At 42.1% G+C, this 15,551-nt stretch overlaps 1 protein-coding gene across 1 annotated transcript in view; it reads right to left on the reverse strand.

The window, feature by feature from the left end:
* The window catches only part of MGAT5 (alpha-1,6-mannosylglycoprotein 6-beta-N-acetylglucosaminyltransferase), a 384,608-nt gene extending 376,670 nt beyond the window's left edge, over positions 1 to 7,938 (reverse strand). The window contains exon 1 of the mRNA XM_036747575.1: positions 7,617 to 7,938. The gene's annotated coding sequence lies outside the window, so the exon portion shown is untranslated. The remainder of the gene's footprint in view (positions 1 to 7,616) is intronic.
* Positions 7,939 to 15,551: the final 7,613 nt, after the last annotated feature.

Consider the following 15,551-nt stretch of genomic DNA (forward strand, 5'->3'; position numbering starts at 1 on the left):
AACAAAAACTGAAATCTAAACCAAATTCTTCTCACAGGATAAACATTTCATTTCTTTCCATGAGGTACTATACCACATGGCCATAAGAATCCCAAAAGCTCAATCGCTTTTGTTTGAACCTCATTCTCAATGGAAGAAAAACCATTCTACTTTATTTCTTGAGAAACCAAGTCATTTCCCAGCCAGAGAATAAGCAACAACAAATTTAATTTCAAAATATCCAAGGGAAAATATCCCTAAAGGTAATGAGGCACAGAGATTTGGTTCTTCTTGAGAAAGTATCTCAACTGTGTACCAAAGCAACTCTGCCAACAAGGGAAAATCCAATTCAGTTCAACAAATTCAATTAAATGTTTGTTGAAGGAGAAAAACAATGATCATTCTTCCACAACCATTTTTGTTCTTTTACTCCACATCAACTGGTCACTTATATAATTAGAGAATACTAAACTTTGGGAAGCATCTTTAGAGATTACCTATTCTGAATCCCTTATTTTTAGCAGGAAACTGAGACACCAAGAGGTCAGTTTGCATTTAATTAAGCTGCATTTATTTTTCACTTTGCTTTGGAAGCATTTCTAAATATTTTATGTGTGCTATACATTTCCGGATAAAATACAAAACCCTGAGGCAAAAACAACATATTCTTCTTTATCTATGTATTAAAGGAGGTGCTTTGTGTTGCTAACTAATTATTTACTAACCAAATAACATGGGCAGAAATGGTGGAGAAAGGGCAAAATATAAAATAGGGAGAAATCAAAGACAGAATTAGTAGTGTTTGAATCAATGCCAAAAGTATAAATGAAGAAAAAAATTGTTCATTAGCATTCCAACATGGTAACTCCATGAAGTCAAGTGGCCCTAGTGGTCAGATGCTGTGGTATTCAAGAATGTTTTTCTAGGCTTCTGCTCTTTCTAGGATTCCACAGGAACTTTGGTGATGCCGCTGAGGCAGGGTGATCTTTACTTCGACAGATCTCCTAAAGGAACCCCCTGCCCAGACATTCCTGCCCCATTCCTTACTCCTCTTTTTCAACTTTCCTTTTTTAAAAATCTTTTAACAGAATAAAAATATGTGTTAGAAGAAACCAGGGCCAAAAGTTCTTACCAATCAGGGAAAACTGAAACACTTTAAGACAGAGGACAAATAACCCACAGAGGGAGAAGGCTCTGAAGGGGGATGAGCTCACAAATTAAGAATACAGACTACCGCTGCATTTTAAGAAAACAAACTTCAAAAGCAAAACCAGAGAAAAGGGGGATGAACTCTAAGGTACTTCTTATAACCTGCTATGGAGAGGCTGCTATAACATAATACACTGTCCTTATGCCTCAAGGAAAATGCTCCTGAGCCAGTCAGTAGCAAATGTGCTTTAAATTATTTTTTGAGTAGTGGAGAAGAATTCATATTAAGCTATCCACGGTCTCTACAGTTTCTTCTGGTCACCAAAGTAGACATTTATTGTGAGCTTGCCAGACTCAGGCAGAGAGCCTCAAGCCATGGGAAAAAATGTTTTTCTTTGGTAGTTATAGTTTACTGACCAGATTTGGGATCTGACTGACCTCCTTTACATAATCTCTAATCAAGTAAGCTGTCTCAGATAAGAGGTCAAAGAACAAATCACTCCAGTGGTCTCCAAAGCAGGGACAACAGAACATCCTCATGGGTGAAGGAGTGTGTAATCAACGTACAGGAGAGCGAGAAGTTAAGATCCTTTCTACCTCCCTGCCCGACCCATGTTGGGCCTTATCTTCAACACAACTATATTAGCCCCCAGTCACTCTGGACTGTACCTGGTCAAACTCCAGTGACTCCCTATTGACTCTAGGCTGAAATATTATTTGATCTTTACCTTATCCTTTTAAAACTTATAATGTACATAATTGTTAGCCTACTGGTGTAAGTATTGTATATTTGTATTATAATGACCATAATTATTAGTAGAGTAGTAAAGATACATAATGTTTAAGTAAGTAATGCTTGGAGACCACTGTCCTAGAGTCTTAACTTCACAGAACAAATCCCATTAATAAAAGGATTTGTTCTGTAAAACTCGTACTTAGTCAAAAGGCCCCCAAGACCTAAAAGGCCACATGTGGCTTGAGGCCACAGGTTCCCCACCCCTGGTCCTAGACCATGGATAAAGAAGGCGAGTGAGACTTTGGAAAACAATGGTTCTAACAAAAAAAATCACAACTGCAAGACCCTCCTCCCTCCCTTCCTTCCCACTTACCCACTCAGATTGCTGGGATTTTCCAAGCTGGAAATAGAAAGGAGCCTGAGGATCACAGCCACAGAGATAACCAATTCTCCCTTGTAGAAGGTCTTACTGTCAAAACTGATGGGTTCAAACCCCAGAAAGGCACACTTTTACATGTGCCTTTCTATGGAAAGGAGGGATACACTCAATAGTATAAATCAATGAGCATTTATTAAGTACCTACTATTTCTAAACACTGGGCAGGCATACAAAGACAAAAGTGAAAGTTCTTCATGTCAAGATGCCTACAATGTGGTGTCAATGAAAATTAGTTCAAATGTGGAAACACAGGAAAAAGACCCCAAATTCTACCTGTTAAGAAAATGGTTATAGTGAGTGCTACAGTCTTCTGGGACCTCCATGACATATATTTCTAGGGTAAGTACTTGGTTTTTACTACAAGGAGAGAAGACTGGATACAATAACCATTATATTAAAAATGTAATTAATGCATTTACATTACATTAAAAATGAAAATAGAAATTAAAAGGAAAAACATTACTACGGGAAAAAGAAACCCTGGCAACCATGGTTAGTTCCATCTTAATCTAACTTAATTTCCCCCTCAAATACACACTGAGATTTTCTCAGTATGTGGAATTCCAGTGCAGGAATTCCCTCTGCCACCAGGCAGATTTTGGGCAGCTGGTTGGGTGCAGTGGATAAAATGCCAGGCCTGGAGTCAGGAAGACCTGAATTCAAATCCAGTCTCAGACACTTACTAGCTGTGTAACTCTAGGCAAGACACTTAACCTATTTGCCTCAGTTCCTCATCTATAAAATGAGCCAGAGAAGGAAATGGTAAACCATTCCAGTATCTTTGCCAAGAAAACCCCAAAATGGAAGAGTCAGACATAACTAAAAAACAAACAAACAAAAACAAACAACAATAACAACAAAAAAGACTAAACAACAACAACCAGGCAGATCCCAGCCAATCCATGACTACTTACTAAATAAGTCTTAAGAATCTACTTGAATTAAGTGATTTGCCCAGGATCACACAGCTATTCAAATTCTGATTCTAGATTTGAACTCAAGTTTTCAGGACTACAACCCTGGAACTGTATCTACTCTTCTAAGCTGCCTCATAACTTCACTATTTTTATTCATGTAGATATTGAATACTAAATATCAAGCAGAGGTATTCCAGAAATGTATCTGAATAGAAACCACAAAGAGGAGGGGGTTAAAAAAAAAGGGCTTTACTTCATTTTAAACATGTAATTTTGTAACAGTACAGCCATCTTCTAGCTAGTAAAAGTTTCTTAAGAGTATAGTCTTCAAAGCAATTTTTAATACTAAAGGTGGCTTGGTAAAACATGTAATGACAAGTTTCACATCTCTCTTCCTATTTCACCAAAATCTGACATACCCACAAAGACCAAAACCCACAAGACATACCATGATCTTAAAAATACTTTCTCTTCTAGTCCTCCCACTTGCCTTTCTAGAAAACACTGGTAATAACTCAAACTACACCAGTCAGCAAGAAAGCCATCATGTCACAGAGACCACTCTATCTTACACCTAATTCTTGATAAGAAGCCCTAAAGTACACACTTCCCATGTGAGATAAAGGCCAGGATACAGAAAAGAAAATAGTACTAGCTTTTTTATACTTCCTGGCTAAAACTAAATCACCTGCATCCATTAAAGCTCATAAAAATAGGAACAGACATGAATTAGCCAAAAATGTCCTGTCATCTAGCCACTACTCGTGGGACCTTGCCAAAACTGTTCCAAGGAAGTGATTTCACAGAGAATTAGGATCCAAAAATGTAGGACTTTTTGGAAACTAAGCTCAATATTTCAATTATACCCAGATCAGCAGGTAGTTAGCATGGAGCAAAAACTAAGATTTGAATGGAAGGTCAAAGTACCCTTAACTTGATATGGGGCACCTTCCTCCATCAATTGAAGCTCTTCAGTGTAACACCACAGCATTAGACACTGTAGGGACTTCAGCATTTCAACTCTTTGGGAGGAAAGCTGAGTAAAAGTCTGATTTGTTATTTTTAAACTGAAAGGGAGGAAAAAAAAAGTATTTTGAAAGATCTTGGAGGTCCCTGTTCCAAGATGTATGTTTCTATTAAAGACCACTATGTATGCATGCATTATACATGTAAATATGTTAATAGATAGATAAATGAATACTGAGGTCACACTTTCAATCCACAAAACACCAGAAATTTAAAATTGGATCAGATTTTTTTTTTAAATCTTATTATTTATTGCTTTGTACCAGTGACCAGAAGTACACAGATGCCATTCACTAATTTCACTGCCCCACCCCACCCCCCAACCATTCCCTTTAGCAATCTTTGTCATTTCCATCCTGGTTATAAATCAACACTCATATGGATTCTAAGTACATATGAACCAGGAAGGTAGACTCATTTTTTTTAATGACTTATGTCAATGGATTTGACTGTGGTGGAAGTGAGGGAGGGAGCTGGGTACGCAAACGAACAAACAACTGAAAAGGTCTTGACATACACCTTATAGAATACCCCAGGTAACACTGCTGAGATCCAGGAAGCTTCCCTGCCCGACAGATACAGCATCTCCTCTGGTTTCACTGGTGAAACTTAGGGACCTCTCCTCAGAATGATTTTAATTATAAAATTAAATACATGGGTTTACAAAGGAACCTAATTTATACTGAAAAAAAAATTCAAGATCTTAGTTTAAGAATCACTGCTCTAGTATAAAAATGCACGAAAAAATAAGTGAGAGAAGGAAGGAATAAGCATTTAAGTGCCTACTATGTTCTAGGTACTGTGCTAAGCTCTTTATAAATCTAACCTCATTTGGAGAGAGGGAGGGAGGGAGGAACGGTGGAAGGAGGAAGCAAGGAAGAGGGAGGGAGAGAGAAGACAGGGAGAACAGGAGACAAAGAGAAAAAGGAAGGGATAAAGCGAAAGAACTCTAACCACACTCCCTCTTCAAAGGGACCCAACTTCCTATTTCGGGACCCTTTTATTTCTTGGTGTTTTTTTCTCCCAATGACCATTAGTCGACTGTTTGAAGGGGTGTTTTGATTATATCTCACATTTGAACATTTTAAATTGTAAATCATGGTCAAGGAACGGTTGTGAAAATATCTATTATAATACCATAATGTCAAAACAGAATCGAAGCTTTGTCCTTTTCAAAAATCTCCCGGCTCTGTCAAATCAGGGGAACAAAGAGGGTACTAATCTACCACTAAAGCTAGGATGAGACGTAGGGTGTGCGTCACACACAACCTCACCCAAGTTAAAAAAAAAAAAAAAACTCAAACGGGACAGTTTCAGGGATAAAAGTGAAACGGGATAGGGTCAGCTCCAACCGTACTTCCACCCCACTCCCAAAAACCTTTTCCTTACCATAGCTGGAACTTAAGGTGTTTGTGTGCTTTAAACCAGGAATAAAGACATGCATGCTCCCTCTAAGATGCTCTTTGCCCCTTTCTAAGGGTAGCACACTCCCCGAATCTCGTCCCAACTTCCTAGTCCCAGGCAGAAAATTTTTCGCTCCAACCCCAATACCGCCTCCAACTGGCTTCCACCTGCGGCTATGGGAGTTTGTAAAGCTACCCAAGGATGGATGTCTTCAGACAAGGAGTGGAAGAGGAGAGGAGGGAGTCAGTGGAAGGACCAAATAACATATAACATGTTCAGGTTCACCGGCGCACTCCCTCCATCCTTTTACCCAGAAACCTGGCTCCAACAGTTCTCGTGCTGCTTAGCAAGCGGCTCCTGGGCTCTCCAAACAGGGTGTTAACCAAATGACCAAGTTCCACCCGCGGCTTCACCCCCAACCCTATTCCTGGCGAAAGCTATAAAGCTAATAAATAGCACAAGTATACGTTACATGATATATTACAGAGTAAAAATGTGTACACACACGCCTCCCAAATCCTTCTGCGTGGAGAGGGTTTGTTGCGGAGGGAGTCAGGACTAAAACGGACTGTACTTTATGCTCATTGCCAACGGGAAAACTCCGCTCCTGCCTTTCTGTTCCAAGCCCCTTGAGTTCCAAAAGGAGACCACCATCACCACTCCCCAGGCCTCCCGCCGCCGCGACTTTGGCACCAGAGTGGGCACCAGAAGAACAGATGAAAGATGTCAAATCCCCTCCTGACCCTCCCCCAGGTCTGCAGAAGGTGGCTCGCTGGCAGGCTCCAGAAGGCGCCAGAGGAGCCCAGGTTCGGGGAGGGAGGGGTAGGTGGCCGGGACAGGCGACTGGAGCCCAGGCTGCACCCCTGCCACCCCTCGCAACTTTCAGAATTGCTAAGGGTTGAGTAAGGGAGGCGGGCAGGCAGGGTGCCTGCCTGCCTCGCGAGGCTCACTATTCGGCAGGAAGTTCCCTGGGCTCCACTGAGCATGCTCTCGCCTTTCCTCCCCCTCCTCTCCTTCCTTTCCCTTTCCCCCCCCTTCTCTCGCCTCTCGCTTTTCCCAGACTCATAAACCACCCCGAGCTGGCGGGCTCACAATTTGGCAACCGCGCTCCCAGGTCTCGCTAACCCCCTAAGTGGGCACTGGCCAGCGTACCCCTGGGGCGTAGAGGAGAGAGGAGGCCGCAAAAGGCCAGCACTAACCACAGCCCCAAGCTCGCTGCATCTATAGTCCCAGTCTCCGTGGGAAGCGCTCGCTTTCTGCCCCACCATCCCGCTCCCAACAACACCTCCCCCCCAACCCCATTCTCCTTGCACCCGGAGTCTAATACAGACCTCCTAGCCTGTTCTCTCACTCCCGGAACCAGGAGGAGACCCCTGGCCCCCAGGCATCCCGGGGGCAGGAGAGCCTGCGCCTTCACCTCGACTTCAGGAGGACTCCCGTGGGTGGGCAAGGCTCAGTCTCAAGTCTCCCATTTTAATAGCCTAATCGCTCATCCTTCTGCTCACCTCCCTTGGACTTCTCTCCCGAAGGTGATGCCCGTGGGCTTCCAACACCCCAAACACGCCTGAAACAACCCTGAAAGCTGTCCTCCTCTCTCTAGGGAGGAGCAGACCCAAGATCGGGTGCCCGTCCCACGGGTGGGACTGCGGAGGGGATACCAGGGCGCCGGTCTCCGGGCAGCAGCCCGCCCCGACTCTGAGTCCCAAGGTCCTACCCGAGCGGCCCGAGCGCTGGACAGCCGCAGAAGGAGGGCAAACCAGGGAGGCTCAGAAGCTGCCACCCGGCTCTGCCCCTCGGCTTGTCCTAGTCACCCCGTTCCTCTCTTTCTGGAGGCAGAGCTTCCCTTCTCCAGCGGGGCGGCAGGATGACGTGCTGGGGGTTGAAAGCAGAAGAGATGGGGAGGGGATGGGGGCGTGCATCCTTCCCTAGACCAAGAGCAACAAAAATCATCGCAGACGCTTCTTACCTCTCAGGCTGCCTCCCTTCTCAGTAGCAGCAGCAGCTGCCCCTGGAGGAGCTGTTCACCCGTCGTCCCTTATATGAGCCAGTGTGCAGGGATGCGGGGTTGGGCGAGCAGGTCACACCGCCTGCAGGCTGCAGCAGCAGCAGAGACCGCTGAGCCTGCCTCGCGAGCTACCTGGGAATGGAACCAGAGCCCGCGAGCCGCGGCCGCCAAAGCTGCAGGGTTGTGGAAACGGGCCGAGTCAGGGACAGTCTGCAAACTCCCAGACTTGGCAGGGACCGTGCACACAACGCGCGAACACACTTTACAGAGAGGGAGATACACTGTCAGGTTTTCAAGGGCTGGGGGCGAGGGTTCCTCTGCAAATTCCTCAACCCTCCCCTCCCCACCCCACCTCTCCAACTTCTGCCGGCTCCTGGGCCATAGCAAAAGAAGACCTGGATTGCGGCCAGGGACTATCTGCAAACTCTCCGCCCTCTCAGTCACTGTGCACAACCAATTCTGAACCAGGGAGCTCGGCTTAGGAACCGTCTACAAATTCCTAAACTTACTAGAGAAGCATTCCCCCTGCCTGCCTCTCTTTCCTGCTCCGCTGCCTCCTCCCCCTCCCCTCACCCTTTACCACCCCAAAGTCAGCAATTAAATCGGAGTCACTTGACACCTCTGATTGAGGAATTAACTAAACTGGTACTAAAGTTAGCGGCATTTCGCAAATTCTCACAGGAGCAAGGATCTCTCATAATACAGACAGAAAATTTGAACTGGCTCAAACCCTGTGTTGGCGAGGGAGACATCATAGTGTAAAATCAATAGTTTAAGAATCAAGGGACCTGGGTTCTGACTCCGACTTTCACAATCATCTTCTGCAAATCTGTGACCTTGGGTAAGTCACCTAACCTCTCTCCCTTTCTCGTTCTCTGTTCACTCATTCGAGAAATGAGAGTGAGGATCTCCAGCTCCTAGAATCCAAGGATATTATCGGTGTCTCCCAAATCCCTGGAGGAGATTCCGAAGAAGAAACATTTACTTTCCTTGGGAAGGAGCAAGCTCCCAACAAGCATGGACTGGAATTGCATCCGATTAAGCCTTCAGAGAAACCATCTTGGACAAATATACCAATAATAAGCAGTATTTCACATTAAAAGGATAGCATAATGAATTAACCGGAGATGATAAATGGTAAATTTTACAATCTCAGCAGGTACCAGGGGAAATCTGTCAAAAGATATAATAATAGCTAGCATTTATATATAGTGACTTAAGGTTTGCAAAGCATTTTACATTTATATGTATATGTGTTTGTATATATATATATGTGTGTGTGTATATATGTATATATACATATTATATATATAAAATCTTATTTGATTCTCACAATACCACTCTGCAGTGGGTGCCGATTATCCCTATTTTGCAGATGAAGAAACTGAGACAGGTTAAGTAACTTACTTGCCCCGGGGTCACCCAATAACTAAATGTCTGAGGCAGAATTTGAACTCAAGTCTTCCTGACTCCTGATCTAACACTCTGTGTACTTCACCAAGCTACCTTTCAGCTATCAGACTTATTGACACTTTGTAATAAAGGGTTTAGGAACAGGACTTTGGGTTGCACCTACCAGAATTAATGGTCTTTGTGCAATGATAATACAGAAGCCCAATTGCTTCTGTTGATTATTCTCTATCCCCCAGTTTCTAGCATGATCCTTCTGGCAGTCAAACATTCCTAAATGCTTTCAACTAAACTAAGGGCTAGGAACCATAAACTGTACGGCTATAAAAGACCTCTAGAGATCATTTAATCTAACACCTTTATTTTACTCCACAGAGTCCAAGATGAAACAGAGCTTACCAGTGGCAAAAGTGAACCTAGGTCTCCTAACACTCAGTCCATGACTACACTACACCATGAAATTGATGCCTTTTCCTCTTCCCCCAGAGCCACAAGACCCCTTACATATAGCCTCAGATTGTGGATGCAGTGACTATACTTTTCATACTTAGAGATTCAAGCAAGAGTAAGAAAACTAAGTAATTACTATCGTCTTGACTAATTCAATTTAACCCCCCTAGGCTTCAGTTTTCACATTTGTAGATGGAAGAGCTTGGACTAGATGACCTCTAAAATTCCTTCCATCTTTAAATGTGTTCCATTCTTTTTGCCAGAACATTCAGAAACTGCCCAGGGTGATGTTTTTGTTTTTGTTTTAGCTTTATTCAAGTCTCCATAGAGAATTCATTAGAAATCAAGGGAACCTTTCTAACAATTCCTTTTAACAAAAGATGTTTTGAGTGAAAGATGTGTTGAGTTCTGAAGTGTATATTTACCTCAGTCCCTAGGAAGATAGACAAGTTATCTCAAGCTTTTCTCAAGTCACATTTAGGGAGGAAGTAGAATGGTGACACCTCGTGGTCATTAGCCACTCCACGTTTGATACAGATGGTGTGGATTCTGATAAATAGTAGATTGCTTAGACTAGTGCAAAGTGTCCATGTCTAATTAATAATCTACTATCTAATTTAAAGCGCATAGATTAACTTGGAAGTCATGGATTAAGGTCAAACTTGAAAGTCTTATATTAAGTTCCAATTTGAAAATCTTAAATTAAGCTCAACAGAATCACTATGACTTGGCCTCTAGAATTAAAAAAAAATGACAATGGAATGTTTCTTTGATAGAAAAAACCCATGTCCTGAGGTTTAATACTATCCAGTAGCTTTTTCCAGGGAGTAGATAATGTAATTTACATAATAGATCCTGAAAATCAGTTACTTCTCACAATCATCAGAATAAGGCGCTTCCTAGGTTGGAATTCAGTTTTTCATCCAATATGCTCAGGGGTGAATATTTTACCAATTGAGGAGAAAAAAGAATCATTGGAACTTTAATCATGGGAAATCTGTGAGACAGTATCCAAGGTCCCATAAACCTACTGAACAATAACAAAGTAACTTTTAAAGAATTCCACACTTGTGAATGGCAATGTCATGATGCTACAAGGAAACTTTTAGATGTATTTTACAGTAATGCTGTTGTGCTTATTAACATCATTCTGTCTAGCTGGCTTGCTGTTTGCAAATTTTAGCTTCACTATAACTTAAAAAATGACATTTATTAAGCATTTACTATTTGTCAGGCATTGTGCTAAGTGCTAGGGATACAAATCTAAGAGAGTACCTGACCTAAAAGAATTTACATTCCAATAGGAGATAAGAAATAAATGAAGTAATGACAAGGGAAAAGAATGTATTGGGATTCATGGGGATCCATTTCCTGTTGTCCTGATTTATATTGTGCCACTGGACCCAGATGGCTCTGAAGGAAAAAGTAAGGCTGGTGACTTTGCCCAGACCTCCCTCACTTAAATCCCATTCACTTGCAAGTCATGGCATCACCTTCCTGATACCATGGTCCTCTTCAGGAACAAAGGACAAACAACAACCTGTGAGTAGTACAGGCTACCCCACTGAAGACCCAACTGGTCAGTTCCAGTTGGGCAATGCTGCTCCTCTCTCCCTTCCTTCCTTCTTCCTCCTTTTTCTTTTCACCTTTCTTTCCTTTTCCCTTTCCTTTCATCTTTCCTTTCCCCTTTCCTTTTCTTCCCTCCTTCCTCTCCCTCTGTCCACACTGAATATCATGGATATCATACCCTTACTTACAAGTGCAAGGAATGTAAATTTTGATAACAGAAACCTTCCGAGGTATCTTGGTCCTAATTTACTCTGGCTTTTATTGATTGACCAACAATTAGTCCCAGCCCAAGCCCCACTTAGTGGTCATTGTTTGGTCCCAGAAGGCTCAGAGTTGAACGTAAATAGTAACTGTTTCTGTTTTGGCCAGAAACCACAAGAGTCTTCTCCTACCAGATTGATTTTTTTTTTTTGACTAGGTAAAAGAGGCCATTCTTTGTCTCATTTCTTTTTTGTTTTGCCTACATTCATGAAATAATCAGATAATTTATTTTTTAAAGTCATAATATTATATATTACATTATATTATAATATATAATGTTATATAATTACATAATATATAATGATATGCTGAAATTAAATTCTAAATAGTAAATAAGTTTGATCATAAAGATGTTCAAAGTAAGATTTTAACAAAACTCTTACTTTTTTTAAAAAATGGATTAGTATAATAGAAAGAACACTAAATTTGGAGCTAAAAGAAATAGGTTCTAATTCCAGCTTTGCTATGTGATCTTGTGCAAGATACCTAGTCTTTCTGTAATGTCCTTTTTCCGATTCCCCTTTATCCAATTTTCTCCCTTGACCCTATCCCTTTTCAAAAGTGTTTGCTTTTGATTATGTCTTCCCCATCTGCCTTCCCTTCTATCGTCCCCACTTTTTTATCTCCTTCCTCCTTCTTTCCTGTGGGGTAAGATACCCAATTGAGTGTGTATATTATTCCCTCCTCAGGTCAAATCCAATGAGAGCAAGATTCACTCATTCCCCTGCACCTGCCCCCTCTTCCCTCCCAACAGAACTGATTTTTCTTGCCACTTTTATGCGAGATAATTTACCCCATTCTATCTCTCCCTTTCTCCCTCTCTCAATATATTCCTCTCTCATCCCTTAATTTGATTTTTTTTAGATATCATCCCTTCATATTCAACTCACCCTGTGCCCTCTGTCTATATATATATATATATATATATTATATATATATATATATATATAATATATATACATACACACACACACACACACACACACACACACACATATAGATATGTGTGTGTGTGTGTATGTAAATTCCCTTCAGCTAATTCCCTAATACTGAGGTCTCATGAATTATACACATCATCTTTCCATGTAGGAATATAAACAAAACAGTTCAACTTTAGTAAGTCCCTTGTGATTTCTCTTTCTTGTTTACCTTTTCATGCTTCTCTTGATTCTTGTGTTTGAAAGTCAAATTTTCTATTCAGCTCTGGCCTTTTCACTGAGAAAGCTTGAAAGTCCTCTATTTTATTGAAAATCTGTATTTTGCCTTGGAGCATGATACTCAGTTTTGCTGGGTAGGTGATTCTTGGTTTTAATCCTAGCTCCAGTGACCTCCAGAATATCATATTCCAAGCCCTTCAATCCCTTAATGTAGAAGCTGCTAGATCTTGTATTATTCTGATTGTATTTCCACAATACTCAAATTTTTTTCTTTCTGGCTGCTTGCAGTATTTTCTCCTTGATCTGGGAGCTCTGGAATTTGGTGACAATATGCCTAGGAGTTTTCTTTTTGGGATCTTTTTCAGGAGGATTCAGGTGGATTCTTTCAATTTCTATTTTACCCTCTGGCTCTAGAATATCAGGGCAGTTCTCCTTGACAATTTCTTGAAAGATGATGTCTAGGCTCTTTTTTTGATCATGGCTTTCATGTAGTCCAACAATTTTTAAATTCTCTCTCCTTGATCTATTTTCCAGGTCAGTGATTTTTCCAATGAGATATTTCACATTGTCTTCCATTTTTTCATTCCTTTGGTTCTGTTTTAGAATATCTTGATTTGTCATAAAATTACTAGATTCCACTTGCTCCAATCTCATTTTTAAGGTAGTATTTTCTTCAGTGGTCTTTTGGACCTCCTTTTCCATTGGGCTAATTCTGCCTTTCAAGGCATTCTTCTCCTCATTGGCTTTTTGGAGCTCTTTTGCCACTTGAGTTAGTCTATTTTTTAAGGTGTTGTTTTCTTCAGTATTTTTTGTGGGTCTCCTTTAGCAAGTCATTGACTTGTTTTTCATGGTTTTCTTGCATCACTCTCATTTCTCTTCCCAATTTTTTCTCTACTTCTCTAACTTGCTTTTCCAAATCCTTTTTGAACTCTTCCATGGCCTGAGACCAGTTCATGTTTTTCTTGGAGGCTTTGGATGTAGGCTCTTTGACTTTGTTGACTTCTTCTGGCTGTATGTTTTGGTCTTCTCTGTCACCAAAGAAAGATTCCAAAGTCTAAGTCTGAATCTGAGTCCTTTTTCGCTGCCTGGCCATGTTCCCAGCCAACTTACATGACCCTTGAGTTTTTCATCGGGGTATGACTGCTTGTAGAGTAGAGAGTGCTATGTTCCAAGCTTGAGGGGATGCTTTGTTGTTTTCAGAGGTATTTCTACACAGCAGGCTCTGCCACACCAGTGCTCCTCCTCCCCCAAAAACCACCAACCTGGACCTGACTCAGATCTTAAGCAGGCTCTGCGCTCCTCCTCTGATCCGCCACTTTATTCCTCCCAGCAGGTGGGCCTGGGGCCGTAAGCAACTGCAGCTGTAGCTCTCTAGCTGCACCACCTCTGCTGCCTCTTGGGTGGTGGCCAAACCTCGAACTCCTTTCACTCTGTCCCTACAGTTTTTTCCCACTAACCTTCTCTGTTGTCTTTGGTGTTTGTGGGTTGAGAAGTCTGGTGACTGCCACAGCTCACTGATTCAGGGTGCTATGGCCTGTTCCACCAGGACCCGGTCTGGTTGGTCTGGGCACAGCCCACGTTGGGCTCTGCTCCACTCTGCTCCCAGCTCTGTGTGCCATAGACCTTACCCAGCGACCATCCAGGCTGTCCTGGACTGGAGCCCTGCTTCCCTTTGCTATTTCATGGGTTCTGCAGTTCTAGAATTTGTTCAGAGCCATTTTTATAGGTGTTTGGAGGGTCCTGGAGGAGAGCCCTAGGCAAGTCCCTGCTTTCCAGCAACCATCTTGGCTCCGCTCCACTTTGTCTCATTTCTTACCTAGTCTTAATCACTGAATGGGCGTGGCCTCAATCAGACTGAGACTTGGGAAAGACCTTAGCTTAAAAAGGCCAAGGTCTCCCACTGCATCCCAGGCTATCTCCAGTCATCCTGATTTGTATCTTGCCACTGGACCCAGCTGGCTCCGGAGGGAAAAAGTGAGGCTAGTGACTTTGCGCAGCCTTCCCTCACTTAAATCCCATTCACTTTCAAGTCGTGTCATCACTTTCCTGATGCCATAGTCCTCTTCCAGAAAGAAAGAGAAATAAGAATAACAGTTGATTGATAGAATAGGTCAGTGACACATTCTTTCCAGAAATACATATGGCAACACTGATTTGATTATTGAACCTAGAGCAAGAAGGGCATGGGAGTTACTGGTATTGTTGTTGTTTGTCCTTCCTTGTGGAAGAAGACCAGGGACATCACAGGGGTGATGTCTTGACTTGTGCTTAAATCGGATATATGTGAGGTAGAGCTTAAGAAAGGCAGCAATCAGCCTCATTCTCTCCTTCTCAGACGTAGAAGTCCAGCAGCAAGACAAAGGTCAAGATGGTGATGGCCCACGTTGCAGTGGGTGATCTTAGCCTTTCTAAATGAAAGTCTTTCCTGGGTCTCCATTTGTCTGAGACCACACCCATTCAATGACTAAGGGCCTGAGACCCCCCCAAAAATGGCTCAATTCACCTTCACAAAGATATCAATCTAGGAGTGGAAGGCCCTCCAAGTTTCTGGCAAGAGCAGAAAACAATTGCTATTTACACTCACGCTAAGCAATAAAAACCTAAAACCTAAACAATGAGTTATAGAGGCTTAGGCTGGGGCTATTGTGGCCATTCAATGAAAGCCAGAGTGATTTGGAGTTTAAGGAGAAATCAAGTAGCTCCATTTACAACACAATGGGCTTCTAAAAGCTTGTCTTTTCAGAGTTATATTCCAACAACTCAAAAATGAGAACCACATGGGACAAAAAGTAAATGTTCCCAGCTTTTTGAAAAAAAAATTAATGCAAATAAATCAAGAGGGAGAACAAGGAGGAGGAGGAGAAATTAAAAACAACAACAATAAAATCATTCCTTCTCCCAAGAACCTGGCTCACCTCTTCCTGCACATACACACAATATCCATGGGAGGAATAAGCTTAAACTTAGACCATCATAGTAGTGAGGCACCCATGTAAGAAATATGTGTGACAAGGCTTAACTCATTCTCTGTAGAGACCTTCATGAAGAA

The sequence above is a fragment of the Trichosurus vulpecula genome, chromosome 2 (genome assembly GCF_011100635.1).
Source record: "Trichosurus vulpecula isolate mTriVul1 chromosome 2, mTriVul1.pri, whole genome shotgun sequence".
Taxonomy (NCBI): domain Eukaryota; kingdom Metazoa; phylum Chordata; class Mammalia; order Diprotodontia; family Phalangeridae; genus Trichosurus; species Trichosurus vulpecula.